Here is a 10,374-nt window from a genome sequence, read left to right as displayed (position 1 = left end):
ATTAGGTGCCAGGTGTAGGTCAGTCTTGGAAAAAGCTGCCACCCCTAACACACAGACGGAAACGTCGGCATTGAGTTGCACCTGGCTCACGATTTGCCAGTGTTTGCCTAGAAAGCTCCATGGTTTATATAGCATAGATAGATCCTGAAACAATTGAGAAAAGTTAGACTTGGAGCACTGTGTCCAGCAGTTCTGGGTTCCCCAGTACAAAAAAGACAGGGGTCTCCTGGAAAGAGTCCAGCGGAGGGCAACAAAGACGACAATGGGGCCTGGAGCATCTCCCCTGTGAGGAAAGGCTGAGAGACCCGGGGCTGTTCAGCCTGGAGAAAAGACTGAGAGGGGATCTCCTCAATGTGTATAAATATCTGAGATGTGGTGGACAGAGGGATTTGGCCAACCTCTTTTCAGTGGTTTGTGGGGACAGGACAAGGGGCAATGGCCACAAAATGGAGCCCAGGAAGCTCCGCACCAACATGTGAAAGAACTTCTTCACGGTGAGGGTGACGGAGCACTGGGACAGGCAGCCCAGGGAGGTTGTGGAGTCTCCTTCTCTGGAGATATTCAAGGCCCATCTGGATGCCTACCTGGGCAACCTGCTCTAAGGAACCTGCTTTGGCAGGGGAGTTGGACCCGATGATCTCTGGAGGTCCCTTCCAACCCCTACAATTCTAACAAAAAGGACTGGTTCATATTCATACTGGTGCCTCAGTGGTGGAAGACGCTTATTAGACTGGCCTAGAAACCTGAAGTAATGCACTCAGGAGTGCTAGCTAGCATCCCAAAAACTCAGCCCTGTAGAATGCAGTCACGGGAGAAAGATGACAATGCACTTATAACAGATCAGGAAAAAAGCTAGGAAGCAGAAATGGATATTTTTATGGTGTGTACTCTTTTGAGCACCTCAGAAGTTCTTGTCACCTGTCTTGTCTGTGATTCCTCAACTTCATGTTCATTATATAAAGGATTTCTCAAAAAGTCATTTTAGAGAACAAGAAAAGCAAACCATATACACAATCCCATTAAAAATGTCAAGCATAGATAAAAAACATCATACGATGGGTGAACAATGTCTGACGGGTAGGGCTCAGAGGGTTATGGTAAATGGGGCTACATCAGGCTGGTGGCTGGTCACCAGTGGGGTCCCCCAGGGCTCTGTTTTAGGGCCAGTTCTTTTCAATGCTTTTATAAACAATTTGGATGTAGGACTAGAAGGTGTTTTGAGCAAATTTGCTGATGACACTAAACTTGAAGTTGTTGACTGTTGAGGGTGGAAAGGCCTTGCAGAGAGATCTGGACAGATTGGAGAGCTGGGCGATCACCAACCGCATGAAGTTTTACAAGAGCAAGTGCCGGGTCCTGCACCGGGGACGGGGCAACCCTGGTTATATGTACAGACTGGGCGATGAGATGCTGGAGAGCAGCTCTGCAGAGACGGATCTAGGGGGGCTGTGGTTGACAGCAAGTTGAGTATGAGCCAGCAGTGTGCCCTGGCAGCCAGGAGGGCCAACCATACCCTGGGGTGCATCAAGCACAGCACTGCTAGTCGGTTGAGGGAGGTGATTGTCCTGCACTGCTCCGCGCTGTGCGGCCTCACCTCGAGCACTGTGTGCAGTTCTGGGCACCACAGTACAAAAAGAACATTAAACTGTTGGAGAGTGTCCAGAGAAGAGCTACGAAGATGGTGAAGGGCCTTGAGGGGAAGACATATGAGGAGCGGCTGAGGGCACTGGGCCCGTTCGGCCTGGAAAGGAGCAGGCTGAGGGGAGACCTCATCGCGGTCTACAGCTTCCTCATGAAAGAATCATAGAAACACAAGGTTGGAAAGGACCCACAGGATCATCTAGTCCAACCATCCTTCTATTACCATTACTACCTATTACTAAAATAGCAGTAAGCACAAATGAAAGCTTAAGAACACTTTCTATTACTATAAAAATAAATAATTTGTAATACATGGTTAGTAATATTTAGCAAACAGTGTGCTACCACCATCACAACGGCCTCTTACCCCTTCTAGCTTCAGAGGCATCCTTATACATCCAAAATAGAGAGGAGGATATCAACTATATGGACCTCTCTCAGCAGTGGTTTCACAACAATTAGAAAGAAGAAACAGTTGCTGAGAAGCCACAACAAGCTCAAGTTAATTTCTGGACTTTGAATAATTACTCCTTAAGTTCTCTATCTCTCCATACAGTAGAGCACGCTCCTGACTAACTTGTACAGTGCACTCTGAATAGGAGAGATTTGTTTGCCTAAGCTAAAGGAAGAAATAGAAAACCAAGAAAGCTACTTAACTTTTAACACTTAAATTAAATGTTAAGTTACAAAAGTTCACAGGCCATGAGACAACATAAATAAATCCCTTCTCGACCTAAAAGATCTCATTTTTTTTTTTCAGGAGCGGCCTCCCTGAATCTAAATAATCCTCTCACAGGCAGAACAGAGTGTCCGTTCTAACTCTTTATCAGATGTGGAAGAAGAGATCGAGATGACCAGTGCCTAAAAAAAAGAGGCACTCTCTTTTCAAGGCAGACTGATCGGCACAACAAATTTCATCTGTTCTCAAGCACAAGCAACTCTAAGATAAATGGGTTCAAGGATCTTCAATGTGAAGAGTGAATATCCAAGCGTATACTGGGAACACCTGACTTGGACCATGGACGCCTCACACAGACTTCTGAGGAGTTCGGACAACTCCGAAATCATCTTTTACAGGAAGAGACCAGAGAATTTGACTCAGTGTAAAACTGGCACAGGCAGAAATCTCCCCAATTACAGATGCTCAAGCGCATTAGTTAAAAAGAGATTAGAGTGTGACTAGAGAGAAGTCTCAAACTCTTGTTATATACTTAAATTTCTCTCCAAGGATGGAACAACTGCTATCACCGTGCATGACTGGCTGTAGAGGGAGAGAGCGAGTGAAAGACTTAGAAAAGCACCTCCCCTTCGTAGTCCTCCCGCTCCCAAAATGGTTCCCAAGGAAAACTACTGACAGACTAAGGTTAACTGCTTTGAAAGGGCTGTGTGGGTGGACCCATTGTCTTCAAGTTCAAGCTTGTTCCTGCAGAAACTGCCAACAGTTATGCCAAATATAACAATGGTTTTGCAAGATGGATAAACGTCTTCCAGACTGAAAGGGAGAAGTCGTACTGTTGTTGTCTGTGCACAGACAGCTAAGCAGTGAAGAGCAATTCTAAACAACCACGATACCCCAGAACACACAAATACTGCGTAACAGTGACAGGAAGTGCTAGAATTCAAAACAAAAATTACCTCCACCAAATCGGTTTTGTCGTAGTCTTCTCTATGGTTGTAAATACACTGATTAATGACGCCATATACTTTTTCCAGGTGATAAATGTCAAATCCCTTCGTTATCTCAGTGACAAAGCATAACAGTTTCTGAAGACAACAATGGAGCAAAACAACAACTTTAGCATAGTACAAGATCCTTTGAATACGCTCTATATGGTTTCGGAGGTTGAACAGTAACAATACAAGTGACAGCCTACTTTTTCTTATGCTATTAAATAAAATGTGACACTTCAGAGAACAGATTAAATATCCCATGAGATTTCAGCAGGGAAAATGAGTTAATTTTTCATATTTCAGAGAAAGGAAAGGCTGAAATTTCGGACAATCTTTTACTACTAACCAATCTATCACATCAATGGTTGTAATTGCAAGTCGACTGCTCCCAAAGCAGCAGGGAATGACACGATCCTCCTTGTAGGACAGCTGCTGCCACAGCAAAGCCACTGTTGCATTTCATTAGAGAAGCATTGCAGCAGCGCGGGGCACTGTAAAAAGGCTGCAGATCTTGTAGATACAGCCGTGCCAGCTGGAAAAGGAAGCACCCTTAGGTGATTACCTTTACCCACGTGTGCCATGCCTACAACTCTGCTGGCAGAACAGATTGCTCAAACGCCCAGAGCAAAGGTGGATTAGTTTGCTCAATCCTACCTTTAAATTCAGGGGTGGGTAAATAGCAAAGCGACTGCTTGTAGCAATCACCTCTCTCTCACACAGTCATTTCTATTACCAAAGATGCAGAGATGATAATCTCTGGCACAGCAACAGTGACAAGCTAGTGGCAGCACCTTCTTCCACTGCCACAGCTGTCCATTACCTGTGTGAGCCTGCAAGCATGTAGCTTTAGGGAGCAGCCATACCAAATGGAAATATTACTGCCCCCTGGAAATAATGCTGCTTATCATCTTATCAGCAAACTCTGCCTCCCTCATGTATAGATATATATATATATATATACACACACACAATATAAGAAATTCTAATACTGCACTTTCAAGGAATTTCAGAAAAGTAGTCACTTCTCCATGGCTAGCTAGTTTACGTCGACCTGCTAACTTCAGGTTTAAAATCATCACTGCAAGAAATAAGGATCCTTTTCAGGTTCTTAATACATCAAAGCATGAAAAAAAATCCCCAAATAAAAGCCCTCAAACCCATCATAAGAATTATGAATCATTAAAATGATATCCATAATAGTACTAGCAGGTTGTCAGTGTGGTATTTTAAAATTCAGCAAGGCCTTTTGTCTTAAAAATTAGGCAAAGAATCTGTCTCCTAAACTACAGATGACCAGAAGCAAATGGTAGCCTACAGAAATCTCCATGAGGTGTGGAAACTAAACAGTCACAGTGCATTACAGGCTGAATTATTTCACTATCTGTATGTCCTTCCAATTAATTGTTTTAATTGGCATTGGTTAACAATGGGCTTAATTTGCAATTTTACATGTCGCAGGAATATGCCCTATTTGAGCATTAAAAAAAAGCTGAAATTAGACATACTTTGAGCTCATAGCGATCCACAATAACTATGTAGTCTGTCTCCGTAGGGACTTGTACAGTGTTCTCATCACTTATCTGTTGTTGGTCTTCTTCCCAAGAACATTCAGGAGTCACCGCTTGAAATGCCCAGGAATCTGGAAGGACACAGATTTCTTCAGTCAGGTTTTCTGTTTATCTAGAATACAGTCTCAGTGAAGTATCCTGTACCTGCCAAACAGTCTCTTTCTACAAATACAGAGACAGAATTGTTATCGTCTTCACTGAGAAATACTTGGCTTCTCCCTTCTTGTCCTGGGGGACAAAGCAGTCATTGGTCCCAGCCAGCATGGGTTTGTGAAGGGTAGGTCCTGCCTAACTAACCTGATTTCCTTTTATGATAAGATCACCCGTATGGTAGACCAAGGGAAACCAGCTGATGTGATTTTTTTGGACTTCAGCAAGGCTTTTGACACGGTTTCCCATAGGATCCTACTGGACAAAATGTCCAGCATACAGCTAAATAAAAACATCATACGATGGGTGAGCAATTGGCTAACGGGCAGGGCCCAAAGGGTTATGGTGAATGGGGCTGCGTCAGGCTGGCGGGCGGTCACCAGTGGGGTCCCTCAAGGCTCCATTTTAGGGCCGGTACTTTTCAATATTTTTATAAACGATCTGGATGTAGGAATAGAAGGCATTTTGAGCAAGTTTGCTGATGACACCAAACTTGGAGGAGTTGTGGACTCGAATGAGGGTGGAAAGGCCTTGCAGAGGGATCTGGATAGGTTGGAGAGCTGGGCGATCGCCAACCGCATGAAGTTCAATAAGAGCAAGTGCCGGGTCCTGCACCTGGGACGGGGAAACCCTGGCTGCACGTACAGACTGGGCGATGAGACGCTGGAGAGCAGCCTAGAAGAGAGGGATCTGGGGGTCGTGGTAGACAACAAGTTGAATATGAGCCGGCAGTGTGCCCTGGCAGCCAGGAGGGCCAACCGTGTCCTGGGGTGCATCAAGCACGGCATCGCTAGTAGGTCGAGGGAGGTGATTGTCCTGCTCTACTCTGCGCTGGTGCGGCCTCACCTCGAGTACTGTGTGCAGTTCTGGGCACCACAGTATAAAAAGGACATGAAACTGTTGGAGAGTGTCCAGAGGAGGGCTACGAAGATGGTGAAAGGCCTGGAGGGGAAGACGTACGAGGAACGGCTGAGGGCACTGGGCCTGTTCAGCCTGGAGAAGAGGAGGCTAAGGGGAGACCTCATCGCAGTCTACAACTTCCTCGTAAGGGGGTGTCGAGAGGCAGGAGACCTTTTCTCCATTAACACCAGCGACAGGACCCGCGGGAATGGAGTTAAGCTGAGGCAGGGGAAGTTTAGGCTGGACATCAGGAAGGGGTTCTTCACAGAGAGAGTGGTTGCACACTGGAACAGGCTCCCCAGGGAAGTGGTCACTGCACCGAGCCTGACTGAATTTAAGAAGAGATTGGACTGTGCACTTAGTCACATGGTCTGAACTTGGGTAGACCTGTGCGGTGTCAAGAGTTGGACTTGATGATCCTTAAGGGTCCCTTCCAACTCAGGATATTCTATGATTCTATGATTCTATGATTCTTTCCAGCTAAAGTCACTGCTCCATAAAAATTAGAAACTAAGACAAAAAAAGCAAACAAAAATACCCACAAACAAACCAAAAGCACTAATGAAAAGCTTAATAGTGGAAAAAAATAGTCATGTTGCCAATGCAGGTTAGGGAACACATCTCAGAGTACAACATTAGGGCTTAAGTCTCCTATTCCACATGTTACTCTGGATCCACGTATCTTGAAGTGCAGCTTTTTCACCTAAGCTGCTCGTTATTGGAAAGCACCTCGTACAATAAAAGAATGTCAGTGACTGCTGGCTTTCAGTTAGGTACCATTAGAAAAAAACAGACTTCAGAATCAAAAAAACAGCACCTACAGAAACATGTGGGCTTGGCTTGCACAATTAGAGGAGCAACATCATTACGGAATAAACTGTGTGATGATTTTTGAGAGCTGAAACAGAAAAAATAGAGTGAAATTGAAGCCTAAAGCTAATAAATAGTGCAATCCTCCTCAGCAAGAATAAGGTGCTAAAGGATCTGTTGGACTTCTCCCTTACCATTTGAACTTGGATTTTCATTAGTTATAGTTCCCCATCTTGGTGGGGAATATCCACAAAGCTTAGCACTTTCCTTTTCACTGTTAAGTTTTACTTGACATATGCCAGAAACATGTTTGTCCACAAACTCTTCTTCATCGCTATCGTTTTGGTCATCTGTTGGTACTCTGTTCTCTGTATCGAATTGAGAACTCCTTCTTCTCTTTGCTGCAGCATGCGCACAGTTGTTCCTTCTGCGCTTTCTTTCTGACGCACCTACAAAGAGACAGCATAAAAAAGTAATCCAAAACATAACCAAAAGAATTCTTTCTTCAAAATCCATTATCTTCATCATACTTGACTGACAAGGAAAACAAAGGAACTGAGCTACCACTGCCTACATATGCTGAGAAAAGAGTTGAAAGTTAATGGGGTCAGTTTGCTATTAAGATTAAAAACAAGCAAACAAACCACACACACAGCTATGGAATTTCATTCACTAAACAGTCACTTTCAGGATTTTACATGCTGAGGATTCTTACTTTGGATTGGCAGTATTAATACAATGTGAGGTTATTTGATAAAGTCACTGTCTTACTGCATGAACTAATACAGATGAACATCATAGAAGCCTCTGGAAATAAGCTCTCCTTCGAGTCTGGTATCAAGCTGAAGACTTCAAAAGCTGAATACATGTTTGGAAGAGATTAATTAATGAGACAATTTTAAGGGAATATTCAAAGGAGAAGAAACGTGAAGACTTATACCTCGTATGCTTCCTGATTCGGTAAACCTTTTGTGAAAAAACAAACTTTGTGGTTTTGCCCAACATTCGCAGTATTCATATAGTATTGCAAAAGGATATGGGTGGAGTCCATGGCAAAATTCCCACTCTCACTAGTTAGACTTCCCTCCTTCAACTGGAAATCACAGTATGAGGTAGCTAAGATTTTAGCATTTGGGGAAGGGAGGGGTGGAGTGGGGGTAAAAATACCATTTTGCATAATTAAAAACTAGTTAAGTATTCAGAAACTGCCATCCACAACATTTTTTACCTCAAGAATTAGCAATTTAGGGGCGACTAAATGGCAATTGGGCCGTCAAAGTTGTTTTTTTGTTTTGTTTTGTTTTTGTTTTTTGTTTTTTATATTGTAAACCAACTTTCTTTGAACTTTAATTCATAACTATATTGAATGAATGACCTCTGGATTTCTCTCTCACGTTTTGAAGTAAATTTGAAACCAAAATACCTCTGGCATAAAGAGCCAGGCATCAGAGACACCTGTTGCGCCTCAAGAACAGAGAAGGTATGAATGACAAGAGCAGCTGAATAAAATGCAACTTACCATTAGAAATGGGTGTACTGGCATCTACAGGTGCCGCTGTCATCTCTTCATTTTCATTACTCTCTTCATCTGGTTTGTCGTCTTCAGTAGCAGGGTTCTGCTGTGGTGACTTGGAGTTGTCGCATGGAGCACATGCTGGAGAGGTGCGACCTTGCAATAAAGAATAGATACCAAAGATCTTCGTTGTGCATTCTCAGTTACAAATGCAGAGACAAGTCTTAAAATCCTTAGCGTTAAAGCACGTACCTCTTTTCTCACGAGATTCTTTAATTTGTTCACAAAGTCGTCCAAACTCTGTATCCATTTTGTTCCTCACCATTGAATATGCAGTGTCTTGCAAAACATAGGCTCTGTGACAATCTGAAATTTTACAGACTTTAACTGAATGTTGTCTACCAACCAATGAAACTGTTTTGATCACAGAAAAAAATTGCTTTCTTCATAGGTTGGTTCCGAAAGGTTATCTCAGTGAATATTTTCAGCATAACAACATAGAAGTTAATTAAAACAAAAGCACTAGTTCCTTGGGAACATTTATATCACAATTCCATGCCCAAGTAGCAAAATGATAAAATATTTACAATGTGGTAAGAGATGTTCTCTGTGGATGTCCAAAATCATCTAATCCATCCAAAGTCTATTGTCCGCACACAGCATTTATCCATCTATACGTTTGACAGATTTTTTAAACTAGGGCTAAAAAGCACATCCTCACTTGTAGACCTTTGATCTGGGTAGTACTCTAAGGCATTGTTACAGATTAGATCGATGTCTTTCAGATAGTCTCCTGCAGTGAGGTACTGGCGCGAGTCAATTTGAGTCAGAACTGTTGAAAGATCCATCGGCTCTTTAATCCTTGTGGCATAGTCAGGTACCTGCAGATCAAATACAAGCATTCAGAGGTTTTCTTAACCTTGCACACTGTCTACCAAAATTATTCTGAAAACTTTAAATAAACAACTTCCTAAAAACCCTGAACATTTGCGATGCATCAGAAGATGCTGAAATTAACCAGTTTGCTTCTCAGAAATGGAAGGGCTCTTTCAACTGGCATTAGAGCTGCTAGGAGAGGACAACAAGAAGTAGGGAGGTCAGAAGCACATACATGGTAGAGAAGAAACACTGAGGGTGGGACATTCATTTCACTTTGCTTCAGAAAATCACAACAGTGAAAGCTGAGTAAGCCATCCAACATTCTTTTTGCTGTCGACATTGAGGAAAAGGTGCATGAATTGCACCTGTGAAGTACCTATTGCAGGCATCTACTTTAGAATGAGATAACTAGGCCCAGAGGTGCTGATTTCTTCCCTCAGACCATAAGAGGAGCCTAATGACTAGTTCAGATGAGGACATACGTATCTGTCTAGATTTTTCACAGCTCAAGAACCTAGGAGAAAAGGGGAAGAAAAGCCAGTGGATGCCCACATGAAGAGGCCTTTGCTGATCCGCAGGTATAGTCAAGTTACACCTGTCTTTGAAATATATGCCCCTAGTTTAGGCTTATCTAATCAATTAAGGAGAAAAAGGGATCTAAGCAGATCTTTTTTGGAGGAAAAAGAAAACACACTGCACTTATGGTTGATTCCTATTGAGGAGTTCCAGATGAAACAGAGAACAGGATCTCAAAACTTATTTTTACAAACTGCTGCTCCTATTCCTGTTCCCACAGGAACTGACAGTCCAATAAAGGGCTTTAGACTTCATTAAAGTAGTCCTGTAAGTACTGTTTGTAATTATAAGGAAAGATCTCTGTGCTTTTCAGTGCTGTGACATGCCTACATATCAAAGCCTTTTCACGAGCAGACTGTGTTGGCATTTGGACTGGCTTTTTAGAATGAAACCAGGGCTTTCAGTGAATAATCCGGTAAGAGACATCTGAGAGTCAGCAGAAGTAAAAGCACTGCCTCTGCTTCTTGCAAAATCCTAATAGTGCAGCCCTAAAAACAAAGTTGAACCTTCCCCAAAACGCTGAGAAATACAAACGCTGAGAAGTTACAGACACACACAGATCAGCACTAGTTTACCTTCTGTGGGTCAACGGGCTTTGCAAATTCCCTGAAACGTCTGTCAGTGGCAAGTCTGTGAGTAACGTCCCTCAAGAAAATTCTAAGTTCA

At 43.0% G+C, this 10,374-nt stretch overlaps 1 long non-coding RNA gene across 2 annotated transcripts; it reads right to left on the bottom strand.

Moving 5' to 3' along the window:
- Positions 1-2,450: 2,450 nt before the first annotated feature.
- LOC139998605 (uncharacterized) lies at positions 2,451-5,285 on the bottom strand. 2 transcript variants are annotated; one of them, XR_011805023.1, is made up of 3 exons: positions 4,818-5,285; positions 3,277-3,405; positions 2,451-2,709 (listed from the first exon to the last, which is right to left on the bottom strand). It is a non-coding gene; the product is annotated as an uncharacterized lncRNA (long non-coding RNA). The 2 variants fall into 2 exon arrangements; XR_011805022.1 differs by lacking the exon at positions 4,818-5,285 and having other exon boundaries at positions 3,277-3,996.
- Positions 5,286-10,374: the final 5,089 nt, after the last annotated feature.

This window comes from Anas platyrhynchos, chromosome 26 (genome assembly GCF_047663525.1).
Source record: "Anas platyrhynchos isolate ZD024472 breed Pekin duck chromosome 26, IASCAAS_PekinDuck_T2T, whole genome shotgun sequence".
Lineage (NCBI taxonomy): Eukaryota > Metazoa > Chordata > Aves > Anseriformes > Anatidae > Anas > Anas platyrhynchos.
This window is presented reverse-complemented; position numbering and strand designations above follow the sequence as displayed.